General features: G+C 36.2%; 1 long non-coding RNA gene across 2 annotated transcripts in view; it reads right to left on the bottom strand.

The window, feature by feature from the left end:
- LOC134678822 (uncharacterized) overlaps positions 1 to 22,409 on the bottom strand; it is a 39,385-nt gene that overhangs the window by 8,844 nt on the left and 8,132 nt on the right. For both annotated transcript variants that reach the window (XR_010100247.1, XR_010100248.1), the window contains exon 5: positions 20,943 to 21,068. This is a non-coding gene — a long non-coding RNA (uncharacterized LOC134678822). The remainder of the gene's footprint in view (positions 1 to 20,942; positions 21,069 to 22,409) is intronic.

Raw genomic sequence — 22,409 nt, 5'->3', positions numbered from 1 at the left:
CCAGATGCGTTATGACTCGGTTCCTTCTGAACCCACTAAAGCTGTATAAATTTCACTCTGGCTGCTTCAACAGCCGTTGCTCCGCATTTAGCACATTTTCTATGTGCATTGCTGTAATCTATGTAGGTACAGACTTACAGTCTTAAGTGGTTGTACCGCTACGTTGTATTTATTATTTAAAGATTTAATAAATAAAATTTTCGTTATGAACTTTAACCACAGCAGTTGGACAGTCATTGACAAATATATTTTTTTATTATGGTGGGTAGACGTACCTACCCTCCATATATTTTATGAATATTGATAAAGACAGTTGGAAGAAAATATTAATTATAAAACTTAATCGCGTGTAATTAAGTTTTAAGCGTTTTAAGTCCCGTTTTATGATTAATTATGTATAAAATTCGTGATAATTTAAATCAGACTTGGGAGTAATGTTGCTGTAGAAAAATGTTTTTATTTTTATTATTCGCAACTTTTTCTCGGAGGCCAACGCACACATAGAAGCTTCAGGCGCACACATGCGCAATTATTTGGGGACATAACTTTCTTAGGAAGTGAACAGGCCTTGTTCGAGAGTAAATGTACGCCCTTGTCGGAAATATATCATTTTAATCCCTTGTAACACAAACTACTATTATCTTCCCTTCATTTGCTTCATTTTCTTTTAAAACCAGTTCGTTTTTTAAGTTTTTATCACATTTCAATCTTCATTTATTACAACATTTGCGCCATTTTTTTTTAAATAGTGTACTTAGGCATACAACAGGCTTGATGATCTTGGATAAATATCTTACATGTGACAAGAAATAAATGTTGTTCTCATCCCATTAGCACACTCACAGTAATGCCTTTTGATACCATTAATACTAGGAGTATCCGAGACATATTCAATAAAACAGCGATATTTTTTTCATGATATGTGACGAGACTGAACTTGTATTTTTAAAATGTTGTGATTATCCTTAACGTAGTTCATATTTAATGAATTATCATTGTTGAGCGTTTCAGCTAAATATGACATCGCTTGATGAAACTGATAAGTACCAGAAAAAGATATTTTACGCAAGTACTTATAAGGTACCTAATATGATATTCCAACATCCTTTAAAATAGTACCTAAATACTTACCAGTAAAAAAGTTGACCATGTCATCCTCCGTTAATTCTGGAAAGTTCAATAAATCGGATCGGATGACATAATCGGTTCAAAGGGCAGTTTCTTACGTAGCAATCCATTATGTTCCACTTCTTCTGATAAAGAATTTGTTTCATTTTTCTTTTGTTGCCTGCTCATTGTCGCGACGTTACCGTGTTCTAGTTGTGACTTTTTTTTGCTAATGAATTTTGAAGAAACTGCACCATATGCGATGGCAGCAAGGGTCACGCCGCGCGCCGAGCCGAGGTGGCGCCGCGCGCCGAGCCGAGGTGGCGCCGCACGCCGAGGTGGTGTCGGCGGCCAAGGCATTTTTCTCAAAAATGGACGGCAAAGTCGACTTTGCCGTCTAAAAAATAGGTCGCGAAGCGCGTAGTTTATGGTCAGTCAAAAGTTAAAAACATTGCAGTCTCGATTTTGGGACTGCAATGTTGCATACAAATTCCATTATTTGTCGAGTTCCAAACTTTTTAAAAGTTGAAATGACCATATCCAATGAAGGCACAGGCCCATTAAACAGCCAAACAGATGATTAGTACCGCGACTATTTAGATGTCTCAAATAGGTTGGCGTATTTTTGGCAGAAAAATACACTTCTATTTTTTTATAAAAAAAATAAAAGGCGGCAAGGGCTTTTTTCTGTCAAAATATATATGTAAGAATGTTGCTTTTGTAAAATATTTCTATGATATTTATATTTCTTGCACCATTTTTGAGAAAAGCACTATATAGGACTCGGCTGGAAGGCTACTTGCTGGCTTCGGATTCAATTAAACGGACTCCCAAGGTCGTCCGTTTAAAACGAATCCTCAGCCTGCAAGTAGCTACTTCCGAGCCTCGACAATAATGTACTATTACCTCCGCGTTGTAGGGAGCGGAAACTATCAGCTTTTCCGTGCGTCGAGCCGCCGCCGCGCGCCGAGGTGGTGCCGGCGGCCAAGGCATTTTACCTCCGCGTTGTAGGAAGCGGAAACTATCAGCTTTTCCGTGCGTCGAGCCGCCGCCGTGCGTCGAGCCGCCGCCACGCGCCGAGGTGGCGCCGACGCGTCTGTCGGCGGTCGAGGCATTTGACCGCCGCGCTAGTAGGAAGCGAAAACTATCAGCCGTTACGCCAGCACCCGGCGACGTCGGCCCCGGCCCCGCCGAGCTCGACCCGTGATGAACGTCAGGTCGCGAGGGTCGCGCCTATGCCGGTGGTAAGGCCGGAAGTGGCCGGCGGTCGCTGGCTATCGGGGCGGGAGCTGCTGCCACTCCCGACGCACATGCCGCCACCAATCCCGCCGCTCCGCATCCCCCACGGGATGTAAGGCCGGCGTGTTAACCTCGTGGAGGCGTATATATTTATGTCGCTCTGCTGAATTAATTAGTTATTTACGATACAAGTGCAGACTGCGAAAAAGAGGAAATTACCTATTCGCACGTGTATCGTACAGTCAGCATCAAATAGATAGTGACAGTGAAGGTCTCCAAATATACCGCAACATCTAAATTTACCATTAATACTAAGTCATCCAAAGTAATAAAATAATTCATGCCATCCACTGTCAACAAATATACCGATGCATACACAACGCCTGATACTTAGTAACATTCAAACCGCCATAAACACCATTACACCCACATCGCCGCCGCCCCTTCGGCCGCGTACGCAACCAGAGGTTCATAACCAGATGCGATCGAATACTTTTTCGGTCTTGTACGAAACCGGTTGCGATCAAAAACTAATTCCGTCTTACCCGTAACCAGTTACGATCGAACACTTCTCGTTCTTATACGAAACCAATGTCTGGGCCATCTAGCTAGTCTAGCTATAGGTTTTTTCAAAACTCAATATAACATAATATTGTCTTCGGTTACCGCGATTGTTATTCATGAAATAAAACAACTGAAACGGATTATATCGCGTGTACTAAACTTTAAATTAAATCCCGACGTTTCAAACACTTTACAGCGTTCATGGTCACGGGTGGACTGAGGCAAAAGTACAATTACCTCCAAGAAAAATACAATGCGCAAAACTACCCACATATAAATTATATAGATTTTCACAAAAAAGAAATGCTTGCACACGCCAGAAGGGCTGAACATAAATAAATTAATTAAATAATTTATAATTTTAATTACAACTTACATTGATTGTATAAAATTTTGGCATAATATTACTATTTAATTCACATTTTAGATTTGATGTTTGATAATTCTAAACAAACTACAAACAAAATGTTTGCACATGCCCGAGGGGCTGAGCATAAATTAGCTATAGCCTGACAAGTTCTTTTTTAGCCCTGATATAATGTCGCTACAAACAGCTTACATATAGCAACAATACGTGTACGTCATGAATAGTCGGGACAGTGTGTATTGGCATCGTGCAAGAGCGAGTGAGGTATACAATTATGTACATGTGAGTTGTAGAAGTATGTTTCCCAATCGAAACCCAATCGAAAGAGCATGTTTAGTTGATAATTAAGTATGAATAATTTACCTATCCGCCATAATTTGATTCTAAATATTCGACCTCCGTATATATATTTACCAGATTCAGTCACTCGTGGTGGTAATGGCTCATTCTTATAATAAATATTTTTGATTATAGCACTAAAGACGCCTTAAATGAGAAAAATAATAATTTAATAATTAATATTCATATTTAGTACAAAACTAAGTCATAGTAGTTACTGTCAAGGAATGTCAGTGCTTCATGTCTCTTAAGCCAGTGTCTTTTAAGGAACAAGGTTATAATATTGTATTTGCCAACAAAGTATTTGAATATTATCAGATGGTACAGTCGAGTTCGTTAATATCGACGCGACCAATTGAACAAAAATATGTGTACACGACCCTATACCCATACAAATAAGGTTGTGTTCACATATTTTTGTACAATTGGACGCGTCGATATTAGAGAACTCGACTGTACAAATTTTGTGTTCTGATTTTTGACTGGATATATAACGTGTACAGTACTTATACTGTATAACAAGGTGTATAAAATATAATCTTAGCTGACTTTATCAAGTTTATAGTTTATCAACGGTCGAAAGGTTTCGTACAACAATGAAAAGTGTTCGTTCGTAACTGGTTACAAAAAAAAGAACAAAATAGTTTTTGATCGCAACCAGTTACGTACAAGACCGAAAAAGTATTCGATCGCAACTGGTTACGAAAGTCTGGTTGCGTACGCGGCCGAAGGGGCCGCCGCACACTGGAACCCGCCCATACATTGCTGTGCTCAAAACTACAAAAAGTAAAATTAAGCAAAAAAAGTACCATTCTGCATTCGTAATGTCAAGTAGTGCTTATAATAATTATTATTTACATTATATTTGTATAAAAAAAATATTCCTATGATAAAGGTACATATTCATCGTAGACATATCGACAGCTTCCGGGTGAAATATTTTTGTATTCATAATTGGCAGAGGTCGTATGCTGGTGATGAGGGGATCAGAGGAAACCAAGAGCCTATTAAAAACATCCGTCATGTTGTCGATTCTGGAAGTTTTACGACTAAATCTCTCTCGATAGTTTTTAAAATCCTTATTCCTCGCTTCCTGGGCCTCTTCACTTAAATTGCCTATTGGAATCAGGTGCTCAGATATTATTGCGTCTCCATGAATAAGGATTTTATGAACAGTAGGTGTCATACGACACCACGGGTACAGGTCTACATATAACTTTGCTGTCTCTAGACAGTATGTCTTGAATTTACACGTATCGATTTTGTAGCCACTGGAAATCGTTTGTAAAATTATGTAAAAGCGACGTATGAGTTCTTCATCTATTTTAGTTATTTTGGCTGATATTAGATAGTTTTGGAAAAATTTTCGAGCCACATTACCATTATTAGTATTGCCAAAACCTGGTTTTGGTTGATCTATTATTAAGGAAAGTTTTTCCTTAAACTCTGTCTGGATCCTTTTTTTATTTTGATCAACTTTTGGTTTGTGCATTTTGTTTACACTCCAAGATCGTATCTCTAATTTATATGCCATGTGTAACAAAGCTTCGAAAAGTCGGATCCAAGCATGTAAAACAGATATACCAAATGCTAAATATTCTTTTCTCAGAGGTTTCTGTAGTACTTTTTTCAAGTCATTAAATTCACCGGAAGTAGCTTCGCATAAAAAACATTTCAAAGTAGATTTAGTATCTGACAATGCGTTACAGACCTTTCCATCTACCATTGTGAAATAAAGTTTGTGTTGAATTGAATATATTTTATCTTTTAGTTGCACATTTGTTTTTATTAAACTACTTTTTTGACGTTCTATCTGATCTCTAACTGTTTTTGAATGATCCGTTGTCTCTTTTTTATACTGTAGTTTTATAGGTCTGCAGAAGCGAGGGGAAGAGGGTCGCGGATTGTTCCAAATAACTATGTTTTTGTCTTCTTCATCCATTGTTAATCGTACAGGAACCAAAGAAGCGAGAAACATGTATTTATCGTCACATTCTTCAGTAACAAATTTCTGCATGTATTGCGTGCGACTTGAAGAGCCATCAAAGCCCCATTTGTAGTGCATGGTAAATTGGCATTCTGGATTGAATGATGTGATAACATCCTCTTGAACTTGTAACAGACGAGAAGTTGTATGATCCAATAAGGACTGCAATGGCACTTCTGCTTCAATGTCTGTACATGTCACATTTTCTGGGTAGCATTGGTTTTTTTCCTTCTTCACCATTTTATAGGATGGGAACACATCAGGGGCATAATTTTTTATTATATTGTATTGTTTCTTTGATAGTTGAGCTTCCATCATCAAAGACAAAGCTTGTACAGGTGTCACTAGGTGTTTGTTTTTATTATCATTTTCCGAAATTTCCTTTGGTGTTATTACCTGCTGTACATGTTTGGCTTCTAATAACTTCCGCTCCGCCCTTAATTTCATTTGTGCAGCATATGTTAACATGTCAGCGGAATAACTGCTGCGTAAAACTGCTGTTTTTCTGCGTTTTGAGCCATCACTGGATTCCACAAAATCTTTTTGAGGTCTCCCTCCTTTTTGTTGTTCTGGTTTTGAAAAATGCAGTTTAAATCGGCATTCACCGCTGAGCCATGTCTTCTCTTTTTCTAAGAATGTTTTTTTATAGCTGTTAGACTTGGCCCACTTTATATTGAATTGAGTCTTAAAATTACGTGCCTCTATGATGATTTTGTGTTTTAGATGATCAGGACAGTTGGTTTTAAGCATTAAAAATTTATAAAGGTCTTCAAATTTGTTTTTCATTGTTTTGTATTTACTTTTAAATATCGTGTTGCACAATTCTCGTCGTTGAAGTAAAATTGAATCGCTTTTCTCATCTGAAACCGTCGAAATGAATAGAAGTAACCTTAGGGTAAAATATTACGCACTAAATCATTGTTTTAGTGCGAAAAAGTTACATTTTCGCTACAGTAAAAACGCCTGATCAAATAGCCAGAGCAAAAAATTTCGTCCGTTTTCGAAAAATGGACAACATCTTTTGCTTTCGAATAAAGAATAATAATAACGACCACTTTTTTAGCTATCGTGCCTAAAAAGTATCAAAATACACCAACTTTAGGTATTTTACTGGAAAATTTGCTGCGAGACTATAACCATTTCAAGGACATAATAATTTGGTTAGGTTAGGTTAGGTTAGGTTAGGTTAGATTAATAAAAAAAAAAAATTAGGTTAGGTTAGGTTAAGTTAAAAAAAAAACAAGAAAAAAAAAGTTAGGTTAGGTTAGGTTAGGTTAGGTAAAAAAAAACAAAAAAAAAAAAGTTAGGTTAGGTTAGGTTAGGTTAGGTTAGGTTAAAAAAAAAAAAATATGGCGAACAAAGTTTACCGGTTGAATCACTTACTTACCTAATTGTTTGTTTATTTATTTATTTATATAGGTAAATAATAAAGGATCGATCGTATTGATTGATTGATTGTGAAAAGTATCAAAAGATGTTTTCCATTATAGGAATTAAGACCATTTTTATTAAATTACAATATAAGTTATTATTGTCCAAATATCACAAACACAAAAGTGTTTTTAGAATATAAAATACGTAAAACGTAATCAACATACCTTGCTCAAGATGAGACATTGCGGATTTTGAGTTATTATTCCTGCTATAACTTGAAACAAGTCTATTTAATAATCGATGCTAATTACCACTGAACGTGACATATGAAATCTTAGACCTTTGACATAATGCAACTACGTAATGACAACTGATAATGAAGGTATTTTGCTGCAATGAGGTACAATACTTCCCTGGTCATACATATATTTCAATTTCAGTACAAAATACCCATAATTGCTAAGTTGAGTTTTAAACACAGCAATGTATGGGCGGGTTCCAGTGTGCGCCGGTAGTACCGTAGCACCCAAAGTGTCCAAAAATCCGGAACACTTATGTAAGAAAAATGAACTTTATTTTTAAGGAAATAGATGTCAATCTTACAACTTTGTATTTTGACAATCATCGAGAAGAGTGGCGACCTGTCAATGCTTAGACATATTATCAATGTTCATTTTGTATCTTGCATGCATATCGCTGAAGAAATAAGACTATTTAAAACGACAACCAGTGAAAAATGGATTCTCTTTATTCAATGTGTTTTAATAAAATTATATCTCAGCTAAACGATAAGAAGAAAGTAGTTTCGTGGGACACTATGAGAAAAAATGAAATTTTTCAGCTTCCTTTACCTACCAATCTATTATGTCACATTTTCCTAGATGTGCTGGTACAAATGCGTTTGAAAATCAACATTGATAAGGAAGAAATATCATTTACGGGAGCATGCATCGACTGCGGCCACGTTGTTATTTTTGAAGACGACGACAATTTCGACGACGAAGAAATAAACGTAATGTACTTATTCTGTGAGCGATGTAGCGGTCCCTGTTTTATTGAATGTCCTCATTCACCCTATAATTAGCGATGGGCGAGTCGAGTTATCTGATTCGAATAATCCGAATCAACCTACAGATGAGTTGATTCGAATCAAGACTATTGGCAATCCGAATCAACTCGGCCACTAAACTGACTGGTAACTTGGTATCCGATCCGCTGACTCGGCGAATGAATCCCCAATTCACCAACTCTCCGAGCCGAGTCAACGCTACGCTAAGGCCATTCAAAAATAAACCTTAATTCGATAGCCCGAAGGTTCTTTTTACAACAACTGCCGCTTGATTCGCCGTTTCAATCCGAGTTGACTGGTACTATGACCATTCAAAAATAAACCTTAATTCCGTAGCCCGAAGGTTCTTTTTACAACAACTGCCGCTTGATTCGCCATCCCGAGTCGAGTTCACTGCTAGGATAGCCATTGAAAAATAAACCTTAATTCGGTGTCCTGAAGGTTCTGTTTACAACAACTGCCGCTTGACTCGTTTGCGGCTCCGCGGCCCGTGACCTTGTCGCGAACCACGCAAACCGTCGAGTCGAGTCAGTTCGAATTTCAACTCGGATCAGTGGCCGAATCGATTCGAATGATTCGAATCGAAAAAAAGTGGACTCGTCACATCGCTACCTATAATTGTAACTGCGTGTATGAATATACAAATCGCTTCCACCAATAAAATCATTCCATTGTTTTATTTCTTATAAAATTACATTATAAATTTAAAATATGAAGGCCATTCTGTGTTAGCCGCAATCTTGAATTTGCATTTTTTTTTATATTGTGTTGTATTCTATTAGCCAAGACCTTTCATTTGATACCCATGACGAGGGAATTACGAAAGAATATAAAGTCGGCCATTTTGTGGCGTCGGCCATCTTGAATTTGTAATACTAGTGATCATATATTATTGCATTGTCACCAGAACTAAAGCTAAGTTAAAAATTTCAAGTCAATCGGTCAACAAGAAGGTGGTACAATTTTGATTACTAGATTTGACCCACGCCAACCCAAGCTAAATAAAACCGTTTAATAAAAAAATATCGTTCTGGCATGGTCTACAACTCTACATACATAACTGCAAGATGTATCTACATACAAGTGTTCTTGTTCAAAGTGGGTTTCCAATTCAGGTAAAGGAGGTTGATTTACATTTGCTTAAAATAAAAATAAAACTTCGTTTTACTGTCAATATACCTAATCGTACTTACACTGTCAAGTGCATGATATGTCATTGCTATCTAATAAGATTAATAAGTAATTGTTATCTTGTAAGTCTTAAAATGGACACGATACGTATTAGTGATGATGTTAAACATAAAATTATTCATTTAAAACAGGAGGGTGTTTCAATAACAGACATATCTAATGAACTGGGCATAAGCGTAAGTTGTCTACTATGTTTGTTTTTTGCCTCACATGGTGTTTAGTTAAAAATACTAGTAATTAATTGTTATTTCTAGCGATCTACAATCTACCGATGGATAGAGAGAAAGACCACGGAAGGCAATCTCAACAACCACGTCTCCTATGGACGTCCTCGTCGAACAACTGCTATTGAAGATAGAAAAATTGTGCAGCGGGCTCTTGACGATCGGTTTGTGAATTCGCGTAATTTGGCAACCGAACATAGAGTATCACAAACCACCATAAGAAGACGTTTGCGGGAGGGTGGTTTGCGACACAGAATACCAGCAAAAAAGGCTTTCCTTACACATAGGCACAAAGGTCAAAGACTAGAATTTGCACGTAAATACCTAAATTTCAATTTTGAAAATGTGGTATTCGTGGATGAGAAGGTATTTTGTTCTTCTGCCCGAGGGCGGCTGTCATTATGGCGAATGAACAATTCGAGATATGAAGAACAGAACGTTTTACCGAATAATAGGAGTGGTAGAATCACATTGGGATTTTGGGGATGGATGTCTAAAGCTGGTCCTGGTGAACTGATAGAAGTCGGTGGTAGATTGAATGGGCAAAAATATAAAGAGATTTTAAGTGATGTTTTGTTGCCCACCACACAGATATACTATCCAAATGAAACCGTCCAATTTGTACAAGATAACAGTTCGGTTCACAAATGCAGAATAGTCCAAAACTATTTAAACGAGCCTGAGACTAAAGTGCACCTGAAGCAAATCGTTTTTCCTCCTCTTAGTCCGGATCTAAACCCTATAGAGAATGTTTGGGGGAAAATGATTCAACTTTGGGACAACAACAGGGTGAGAGATACAGAGTCCTTACGAAGACACGTTGTAGAGACATGGGAGTCTTTACGGGGAAATGTCTTTTGCTCTAATGCGGTGCAGTCCATGCGACAACGACTGTCGGATGTAATCACTGCTGAAGGTGGATATACACGCTATTAAAAAAATCTGCTTTCTTTTTGTTATTATTTACTTCAAAAACAACGAAGAAATTTGTTTTTTTTTTTATGTTATTGTTAAAATTGCTTATTATTTTCTGAAACAACAACGTGTGTGATTGATTAAAACATTATTTTATTCTTGTACCTTATTTAAATCTTTGTCTCCTTTTCTCGTTCACATTGTGTTTCGAACCAAGTAGGTATATATGTATGTATGTACAGTCAGCGTCATAATAGTTGGTAGCATCCAAAGTAGTCAAATAGTTCGGTACACCATATAATTTATATGATGTACCGAACTATTTGACTACTTTGAATGTTACCAACTATATGACGCTGACTGTACAAGTAATAACATTACTGATAACATTCGATTTGATTTGGAATCTAAACCCACTCATATAAGTAGATCTTTTAAATAAATAAAATGACTACATTTCATTTAAAAACGCGGCTGAAAAAGAATCAGTTTAAAATTTAATAATATTGTACTCGTATTAGGCATAGCCATAAAGAAAGAGAGGAAATTATTTGACAGGTCGCCACTCTTCTCGATGATTGTTAAAACACAAAGTTGTAAGATTGACATCTATTTCCTTAAAAATAAAGTTCATTTTTCTTAAGTGTTCCGGATTTTTGGACACTTTGGGTGCTACGCTACCGGCGGCGATGTGGGTGTAATGGTGTTTACGGCGGTTTGAATGTTACTAAGTATCAGGCGTTGTGTATGCATCGGTATATTTGTTGACAGTGGATGGCATGAATTATTTTATTACTTTGGATGACTTAGTATTAATGGTAAATTTAGATGTTGCGGTATATTTGGAGACCTTCACTGTCACTATCTATTTGATGCTGACTGTACAACGTTTTACAGTACATATGGCCCTTATGTTTGTTGCCATGTTCCTCAGGCGAATGTGGCATGAGGGCATGTTGTCTTGTTTTATCACTGCCTCATAATATTTCCTCCTGACATTTCTCATCTCAAGTGGAAATATTTGTATTGCGAAAGTACCAGTGTAATACATACATTCTCAAGAGCAATAAAATAGGTAAGTGTATGTGTATATACAGTTACGTATTTTGATTGTTTTTGAGAGTTATTTATTTTTAGGGTTCCGTACCCAAAGGGTAAAACGGGACCCTATTACTAAGACTTCGCTGTCCGTCCGTCCGTCCGTCCGTCCGCCCGTCCGTCCGTCCGTCTGTCACCAGGCTGTATCTCACGAACCGAGATAGCTAGACAGTTGAAATTTTCACAGATGATGTATTTTTGTTGCCGCTATAACAACAAATACTAAAAACAGAATAAAATAAAGATTTAAATGGGGCTCCCATACAACAAACGTGATTTTTGACCAAAGTTAAGCAACGTCAGGAGTGGTCAGTACTTGGATGGGTGACCGTTTTGTTTTTTTTTGCTTTATTTTTGTTTTTTTTTTGCATTATGGTACGGAACCCTTCGTGCGCGAGTCCGACTCGCACTTGCCCGGTTTTTAACCTTGTAACATTATACTATATAAGTACTTATTTTACTTATTTGATTATGAGAATAAATAATAATATAATATAGCATCTTTATTCCCTAATAAACAAACAATTTACAGTTGCATTTCTTAAATACTTACATTTCAAATTTCATTTCATGCATACTTTACATATAACATATGTATAATATTTCAAATTTAAAATACTTATTATTTATTATTATTTTATTTCCAAAGTTTAATTAATATTTTTTCATTATTATTGAATTAGTAATTATTAATTGATATATTATACATACTTAATTTCATTTGTATATTTTACATAATTATTTATTTCAATGTTTATTTACAGGTACTATAGTAGGCTTTAAATTGCGTCTAATACCTATCTAACAATGAAAAAAAATTACAAATGTTAAATATTGTTTACGGCTTTAAATTGCGTCTAATATCTATAACTTCGTCAAGCAGATCTTGTCAGTAGAAAAAGGCGGCAAATTTGAAAAATGTAGGCGCGATGGGATATCGTCTCATAGAAAATTTGAATTTCGCGCCTTTTTCTACTGACAAGATTTGCTTGACCATCTATAACAATGAAAAAAAATTACAAATGTTAAATATTGTTTACGTCTTAAAACATATAAACGTTTAAAATTTTATCTAATTCAACCTTTTATCAATTCCAATTTTTTTAAACACGTGGCAAAAATCCGTGATGCCGCGCGCTGGACACAGAGCGAGAGATTTAAAAAAAGGAAGGTTCTTGGAGGGAATAAGTATTAAACAGATAAAACTTCTTTAAAAATATTTATAGATCAAATTATTTACTTTAAATCTCTATTCATCCAAAAGTTATATTGTTATTTTATCGTTTCAAGTGCAAAATGGAAAGTTTGAAATAGCGGCCTAAAGTTTTTGTAAAACATAAAAGTTTGTAGGTAGTGTCATATATAAATTAAAAGTTATGAAACGCGGAAGAAAAAATGTTGTAGACATAGCAGAGCAGGAAATCGTCTTGGAGAAATATTAGCAATACTTTCAATCGCGAAATATTTTGCCTTCGCCTAATGATAATATATTTAAAGAAATTTGCAATGTGAACAAAAACTCTCCAAGAAAGCTTTGTTTTTGTCAGTACTTAAATAGAAACTTTGATTATTTTTTTCCGACGCACAGCGAAGAACAAAGTATTCCAGAACAAAAAAGTGATGCAATTAGTGACACTGAGTCATTTCAAGAAAATAAATTGACTGAAAATAATGACGTTTCTCAATGTATCTCATTTTCATTAGATATATATCAATGGCAAAAAATTCAACCAATAACAAAGTGTTCCGTTAGAAAGAATATTGACTCTGGGTGCCATGTTGTACAACAAAAGTATGTATTACCCAAATATGAATGGTCTGATTTATTACGGGAGAAAATTTGGACTTCGTGTAAATCCCCTTGCAGTTGGTCATTCAAAAAAACACATTTTATAAAATATGTTGATCGAATAACATGCTTAGGCCAATGCAAGCAATACCAAGCGGTGATTAAAATATGCATGGCTATTTGTAAGACGTAATTTTCATAGTTAATAGAGCTTAACAGATTAACTGTGAAAGGGTAATAAATTAAATGTAAAAGGCACTAAATCGTAGTGTAATAAAAATAGTTGTAGCGTAGCGTTTTTTCTTAAAAACGAAATCGATACGGTGAAAAATTAAAGCGCCTGCAAAATTGTAATAGAAATGTAAATTGTAAAATGAGTAAAACTCGGAAACCACAAATGAAATGACTGTCGCGGGATCATTGCGTAATAAAATACACCCGCTATTCTGACTGTTAGAATGGCGGGTGTAATGTTTTTTGGTAATAACTTTAAATTTTTTTTAAAGGAGGTACCAAATAGTACAAATTAGGTACTAAAATATGGTATGCTTTTTGTTTATTTTTATCTAGGTACACCCGCCATCCTGACTCACGTGTAATGATGATGGCGGTCAGTCGTAGTTATTCACTAACGCATTTTTTAACATAGACCATAGGCTTTGGATAGGGTTAAATCGGGACTTTGAGCTGATCATTCCAACACATGAAAACCCTGTTCAGCCAACTATTTTTTATTGAAAGCATTTTAGTTGAAAGCATATATGTGTTAATGTCATTTATTTATTACTCCGTTTATGTTTATTTTTATTTTTGTTTTGTTCTGTTTTTTCTTCATTGTGAATCCTTTCCAATTTTGAACCAGCGACGGCGCATCACAAAATATAGATTCACCAGTTATTTGTACGTAGTAATATTTTTTTTCGTCTTTTGGTTTGCGCTTTGAAACACCTTGACTAAATGTACTAATAGCAGGTTATTTGACATAAATAAGGCTTTATTGATGAAAACAAAGAAAGATATACAAACATAAAAAAAATTAAAAACCTACAGATAACAAATTTGGCCCAGATCGCCGTCAACGGGCAGGCTATTAGACGCGGCGACAAGACATAAATAAGTATGTCTTCAATAGTTTAAAGTAACTGGATGAAGTAGGGTCAATATTTCCGATTCAAAGGTACTTTTCATGACAACAAATTATCTTGTTTTTTACAGTCACCATCAGTAAAGTCCGACCGAAAGTAGGACCGGACACCGCACCAACGTCTCCATACTCCAAGAGCTCGGCATCAAGCAGCGTCTATCCTCCATCGTTCAAGCTCGCATCCTCACTTTCTTTGGACACGTTTCTCGACGTGGAGATGTATCCATAGAGCGACTGGTGGTGCAGGGCAGAGTAGAAGGTACCCGAGCGCGAGGAAGGTCGCCCATGAGGTGGACGGACCAAATAAAGGCAGCAATGGACGGCCCCTTGCACGATTGCGCTAAACGTGCAGCCGTCAGGGAGGAGTGGAGGCGAGCTGTCAAACGTGTCACAAAGGGAGACTTGCAATGATGACCACGACCGCTCTGTCAAGAGTGTCCCGATCAAGAAGAAGAAGATCAGTAAAGTCAACGATCTACAGCATCATGAACCCATTTAGGATAATTTCCCGGAGGTTGCTTCTCTTTTTTTTTAGATACGGTATCTGCAAATATAGTGCGTCACTCACCCACCCACTGGCCACTTAAGTTTGATAAAATGTTTGAATTTGGACAAACAAAAGATTTCAGAATATTGATTATTAATTTCGTTGTTTTTTTTTATACTTAATAAATATCTATTATAAACATTTAGATTACAATACATTAAACATACAAATTATAAACAAAATAAAAAATTGTTGTTTCACTTTCATGTGCAAAAGATGTCGATTTATGTTCAGGTACAAACTTTTTAGGGTTCCGCACCCAAAGGGTAAAACGGGACCCTATTACTAAGACTTCGCTGTCCGTCCGTCCGTCCGTCCGTCCGTCTGTCACCAGGCTGTATCTCACGAACCGTGATAGCTAGACAGTTGAAATTTTCACAGATGATGTATTTCTGTTGCCGCTATAACAACAAATACTAAAAACAGAATAAAATAAAGATTTAAATGGGGCTCCCATACAACAAACGTGATTTTTGACCAAAGTTAAGCAACGTCGGGAGGGGTCAGTACTTGGATGGGTGACCGTTTTCTTTTTGCTTTTTTTTTGTTTTTTTTTGCATTATGGTACGGAACCCTTCGTGCGCGAGTCTGACTCGCACTTGCCCGATTTTTTATTGAATACACATTTTCCGCATTTGCGCATATTTTTTAATACATCGCAGGGTGGGTAGCACAAAGCTCCCATATTTTATTGAGTTTGTGAAAGTCGAGTTTTAAGTTTGTTATAAGGGCGCTGCAACATGTTTCACATTTAATTGTTTTGATAAGGGCTCGCGCTACCAATTCGGCTATGTACCCTACAATTTGCTCCGCGAACCGCAAAGACCGACAATTTGGACGGGTTATTGAGGAGTTCATTGAGCATATAAACATTGTCCTCTGCAGTCAGGAATCAATTTTTTCAATATTTTTTTAACGCCCTGATATATGCTTGCTTGATTAACTTTGTTTCTTTCTAAGCTGCCACAGAAACAGCAGTTATTAAATAAAATTCTGTCTATCGTGTGGTTAATGTTCTCTGTAGCCGAAGAACAGGTAAGCAGAGGAAAATTATCAAGCGGAATACAATTTCCAGGAAAGGAAGAGCGTAGTTCTGTGACTTAACCTTGCGATAACTACCCCGAAATTGTGTCACATTTGCATTATTGTTATATTTACCTTGTCTGCGGATTACGGCAAATTTTAATTTGATGGATTATGCTATTGATGTATATCTACGGACTGGCCTTACAGGCAATGGGGTCAGTACAGCGGTGTGACACCGCTACAACGCGACTGGTTGATGAGCTAGAATCGCGCGCTATTGGTCGCAACTAAATAATTGCGTTAAACTGCACGATTGACTCGAATTCGTGAGTGACACCGCTGAACTAGTACTATTTTTAGTGCCCACGTCGACGGATTATGCCCGAAATTTGCTACATTGCCACAACACAGGTCAATTAAAGAAGGAATCCAAATTAAAGAAGGGAAGAACTTACGGCTGTGTAACACGGAGTGGCACGCGGGCTAAATGTGGGGCTGTAGAGTAGACCGCCTCATCTGGGGATGAGACGGAGCTTAAGGGTGCACCCTTAAGCTCCGAGGTCGACGGAGGGGCATGGGTAACGTAAAAATCCCTGACGGGATGTATGGGGTCGTAGGTACGAAACTTGGTGTATTGGGAGGATACATATAGTTTAAAACTATTTTACTTTGGAAAAGTTTTGAGCTATTAGTTCAATATTAGGATTGACATCATTGAGGAAAACTATTTTTTTTTGTTTATTTGTTAGCTCTGTGTAGGTTCAAATCAACATACATAGTCATAAACATAACAGTAATCGACTCTGTGTGGATGAGTCACCTTTACTCATTGACCGGCCACTCCATCACGTACCCACTCGGCTAGATGGAAATTTCGAGCGACTGCCGTTGACAACTCGTCAGAGGCGATGCTTGATGAAATGATGAAGTTAACGCTGACAATATGCGACAGTTTAATCAATCCGCCGTGCGGTTGCAATGTTCCGGGTTCTGCGCATGAAAGTTTTATTACTTATTACAGCAAAAATAAGTCATTTAAAATCATCCAAAAATCCGTGTTTTAACCGTGGTACCACGGCTTTTGTACCACAGGGGACCACGGGTAATTTTTTTCCCCGTAGACCCACTGCTCCAGTTTTAAGTTATCTTTTTGAATACGAAACTTTCCGTGGGCCCACGGGTCATTCCTCAGATAATTTATTTCCCCATAGACCCACTTCAATTTAAGCGTAGGTTGGTAGGTACGAGTAGGTAGGTTAGGTTCGTTAGGTAGCTTCAGATGCCCGAAAAACCCGCGAAGCGGGGCTCCGTCTAGTTACGTAAGAAGACAATGTTTTTGGAGAAGAAACACTAAATTTGCAATTTGCTTACGGCAATTTACATAACGTTTCACGTTTGTAAAATGACGACGCCGTTTGTAATAATTAAATGTAAGAGAATGTAATAATTAAACCTACCTATACATATAACCTTCCAAATATGACAACGGTGGTCCACGGGTAAAAAACAGTTCTTTTCAATTATCCGTAGTCCCATTTTGGTGCAGTGGGTCTACGGGGAAAAGAAATTACCCGTGGTCCCCTGTGGTACAAAAGCCGTGGTACCACGGTTAAAACACGCAAAAATCATGCTTCGAATGACCCTGTCGTCATGATTTATGAATAGCCCCTAAGGTAAAGGAAGGTGTAAGGAATACTTCATTAAAAATAAAATATTTTATGTTTTATGAATGGAATTCAAGCAAAAAGTTGGTACTTATGCACTTTTGCAGCTGGGTGTAGCTACATTTTCCGCAGTACTCTCGTCCATTAAACTTGCGACTCAATTAGCCGCACCTAACTCAGGTAAGCTAATGTTACATCCTGGTAAATTCCAAAGTTTTCAGGGATATTTATTACCCGCCTCTTAACGGCCTCTGTAGTACCTATGTATCAAAAACGGAATTCAATCAGTCTGAATCATAATATTCATCTAGGATTATCGTCATTGTTTTAAAAAATCGTTTTTAAACATCCAATAAGACCATTACGCTAGTAGTGTTCACCTTCATTGGTAAGATTTAAGAGTTCTTTCGACTAAAGAAACTAAGGTCTACATATTTTAGTATTTAAAAATAATATCTTAGTGCCAGATGTAGCCTATTGTGTGATATTTCTTATTATAACTAATCAGTAGTGTTACCTATTTTTACCTTTGCGCGAGAGAATGAAAATGTTTCAACATTGCTAGGTATATAGATACACCCCTTTGTATCAGTATTTAGACTTAACATTGCATGACACTCAAAGACAGTAACATTTTAATAATGCCTAATGGTTCTTAATTAGGTCGCCCCTTTGTAAGCAAGAGGTAGGTATTAAATGCAAATGCTGAAACGCAGCTAGGCTAATGGGTTATTAACTGCAATTAGAGCGAATAACGGACTAAGCTGTACACTTGTACTTACAGGCGAGGACCCTTACACGGTACCTAGTCGTATCTCAACATCAACGCAAGCAGCTTACTGTCAAAACAAAAATGAAGAGATTTGTTTGTAGAGATATGTTAGGTATACATACATAAACTTTAAATTTCATTGCAAGATACATGTTATAACATTGAATGGAAATGCGTAGGCTTGCCAGAAAATATATTTATAATGAATTACATTCAATAAATTTACGTAGTAAAAATTACTAAACTAAGCATTGTATTTAATTTATTCACACAATTCAAGTACACCAAATAATATTAGTTCTGAAAATTTGTTCGGATCGTTGGTAGAGGTTCTCCTAAATCAGGCTCATACGTCTCTCGTGAAATATTGTTTCCACCTGCATAAACTTCAAAGACAGGGAGATCCCCTCTCACCGAAGCTTTTTGTTGCCGTATTAAAGAACATATTCTTAATACTAAAATGACAAAAGGAGGGAATAATAATAAACGGCATATACCGCAGCGACTTCAAGGTGACATCTTAGGTACTACTCGCTTTTACCAGCAGAAAATTAGAAAAAATGATTAACAATTAGAAAAGAAAACGAGAAAAAAGGATTCAAGATGAATGAGAGCAAAACAAAGATTATGACAAAAAATAATTCTCTGGATCAAGCTGCTCATTATAGCGACGACGTACGTATGTATGACGCGAGGTTATTGGCGCTTTCCTACACATCCATCACCGTTCAACAAATTTCCTTCAGTTTTTCGTCCTTGTCACTCGAATCCGAGGCGTATTTGGAGAGTTGTGTGTCACTGTTCAGGAATTTAGGCCTTACCTAGATTATTTTGGTATGTGTATGATATTATCACACACATAATATCAATAACTTGTAACGCAGAGAGTCCCATTGACATTGTAAAATAAATACGTTACATATGGAATGCAATGCTTCATTAATCGTTTACTATCCCTGTTTCGGCAGCTCTTTTAACATTAATAAATAGGGGTCTAAAATATACTGTAGATATATGGATCCATATTTGATTGCTGGAGCTTTAATATTTTTTGAGAATGGATTTATAAATAAATATATCTTTGGGAAGTCTACCATATAATATCTTTGGGCGTTTATTACGCCTCTTACCGCAAGTATATATGTATTACTTTAATGATATATTTTGATCAAAGGTACGAATTTCAGCTGGAATGTCAGGCAACTGATTTTTTAAAGTTTTATTGATTTCAACCCATTTGTGAGCAGATAAATACAGTATCAATATCCAATTCCAATAACAATAGGGTTTTGTCCATTGGGAAAAACGGAATTTCAAACCGACACGTCCTATTTGGTTTAGGACGACATGTAACGGTATGTTTGTTTGTAAATAGACAAGAGATTCATGGATATCCTCAGATTTACAAGATATAGCTTCTATGAAACGAATGACATCTGGTATGGTTGTTGGATCGCCTGACGCATTTAAACACAGAAGCATTTTGTAACCACACCATCATGTGCGCGTGTGGTGAACCTCGATGTTGAAAATTTAATCTGTAATATTAATGTTCTATTTTGTAGTCTTGTAACAGACCGCACGGGCTCCTGTACAGATATTAACTAAAATTATATGTATATAACAAGTATAATTTAGTGTATGTATATAATCAACATTTATATTGGTAAATTTGTCAGTAAGTCAACGGACAATTTTATTCTAATATCTAGGAAAAGCATCATCATACAGTAAATAATCGCAAACCCATAAATAAGCTTATATAAATATAGTTTTATGAGTAAATAAGTCGGCAAACATCTAAAACATAAATACAATGTTATAAAAATTTACATAATCAGTAAAAATGAAAGGAATGCGATCTAGATATCAGGCGTGTGTTGGGGAATGTAGGTCAAGGCCGTTGCCATGGTTACGAAGCGGATTTTGGGGATGCCTTATGTTTAAAATTACACTAGAATGTCGGGAGAATTGGTCAGCTTTGGGGAGAAATAGAGTTAAAAAAAATTAAATTATCATAAGAAAGTTACACTAATTAGCTATTTTATTATTTGCATTGTACTCAGACAAATCGAAAAATATATGTCGTAAAAAGGAAAATGGCAAATACCTCTGTGAGAGTTTTGTTTGTGGATAAATGATTAATATTTGATAAATTAATCATTTATTAAATCAGTCTTACGAGGAGGTTCCGGGATCGAGTCCCGATGGGGAACATTTGTATAACATGAGGTGGTCATGTGTGTATGTTACAAGATCGTGGGAATTTTCTATGTATACGAAAGGATATTTGGAAATATATGGGAATGGGTCATTAACAAATATCTGCGGTGCAGACTTGGATTGGTGCGGTCAATTGTATTCTTCTGCTTTCATGGTTAATAGTTTTGATTTAATAAAAAAAAAGGCATTTTTCAACGGACGACGCGTCGGGATCGCTCACTCTCTCTTGCAGATTATATCTAATGCTGGGGGGAAGCGAAGTATAAATAAATAAAATGGACGAATTAAAAATGGAATATTTACCAACGAAGAGAAATTTTCATTATAGACAGCCGAGAGCTGTATGAAATTGTTATATGGGTCATCTTGCAAAATAGTGGCAGCTGTGTCCTGGAATATGGGGAGAAGGGGGCTAGGTTGAGTTGGGTCCTGAAAACAAACAAATTGGGAAACTTTGGTAAGTTAAATAAAAAAAATATATATATGGAATAAAAATAATTACCAAGGGTAAATTATTATAGACAGGAGTGGCTTCATCCGGAGGGTGAGACTCGAGGATCGGGACATTAGTTGAGGACTGGTGAGTTAGTGGAAGTTGAGGCTCAGAAGCAGGAATGGTCTCTTGTTGTATCTAAAAAGACACAGAAGTTCAGCGAGGAAGAAATGTAGGAAAGGTATATGAAGATTATAGAAATTAGTTTTATACTGACTTGGCGTTTCTTCCTGCGGGAATAGTTGTATAACTGTCTAGTAATGCAGTTGATGCTAAGGTTTAATCCATAATTGGAATTTATGGATAAAAGAATGTCGTTTTTTATTTTTGACCGCAGAAAATTATTGTAATGATTAAAATGAGAAGGATCCCAGAGAATGGGATATTGAGCAAAATAACTATCAAAATCAACATGTTCCATTTCCTTGTATTAAGATGTGTTCACAAGTATATTTATTAATAATGAAGTTGATGGGTCTTCGTGATGCATTAGAAGATGACAGGATCAACAGCAAGGAGCGTGGTATTGACCGGGGTCATCAGCTATCAAATAGTGTCGAAGAAGTGGCTGTTTGTTCACATTTCCTAAAAGATTCTTCATTAACTACACTCATCACATTTACCATTTACAGTATGATATGCTAACTAGTTAAACGTTAAATAGTAGAATAAAAATTTTCTTAGTAATATATGATACATCATATTCCAAGGATCAAACAATAGTTTCCCGACAACTTAAAATTAATCAATGTGAGAAGTTTGACGTTCATTAAACTAAATGACGGTTGGAAAGAAAAATAATGACAAAAGTAAATAAAGTCTTGCTAGGAAGAAAAAAGGTAAAAAAAAAAAGAAAAACAGTGAAGTGCGACAGTGTTTTACGACTTTTCATGTAGATTGAAGATAGGCAATAAAAATCAAGAATTCTAAATTTTGTTTCTCTATCACTTATTTATAAAGGAATAGGAGGTGATAAATGAAATACATAGGCATTTTGAAAATAAAATAGTTGGGATTTGAGGAAAAAAAAAAGAGAGGGAAAATTAAAATTAGTTTAATAAAAATGGTTACATGTTAAATGCGAAGGTTAAATGGTACAATAATTGTATGGTGAGAAGTGTGAAGTGTGCTTTATGCTAGAACAAAAAGAAAAAAAAACAAATTATAGATAGCACATTTTGTGATTTACAATAATTTTGAAGGATGGGCGAATGAAAGTCTGGCAATACTAATAAAACGGTCAGTATAGAAATGGCGGGAAATTGTTAGACGTGGAT

Source organism: Cydia fagiglandana, chromosome Z, assembly GCF_963556715.1.
Source record: "Cydia fagiglandana chromosome Z, ilCydFagi1.1, whole genome shotgun sequence".
Classification (NCBI taxonomy): domain Eukaryota; kingdom Metazoa; phylum Arthropoda; class Insecta; order Lepidoptera; family Tortricidae; genus Cydia; species Cydia fagiglandana.
This window is presented reverse-complemented; position numbering and strand designations above follow the sequence as displayed.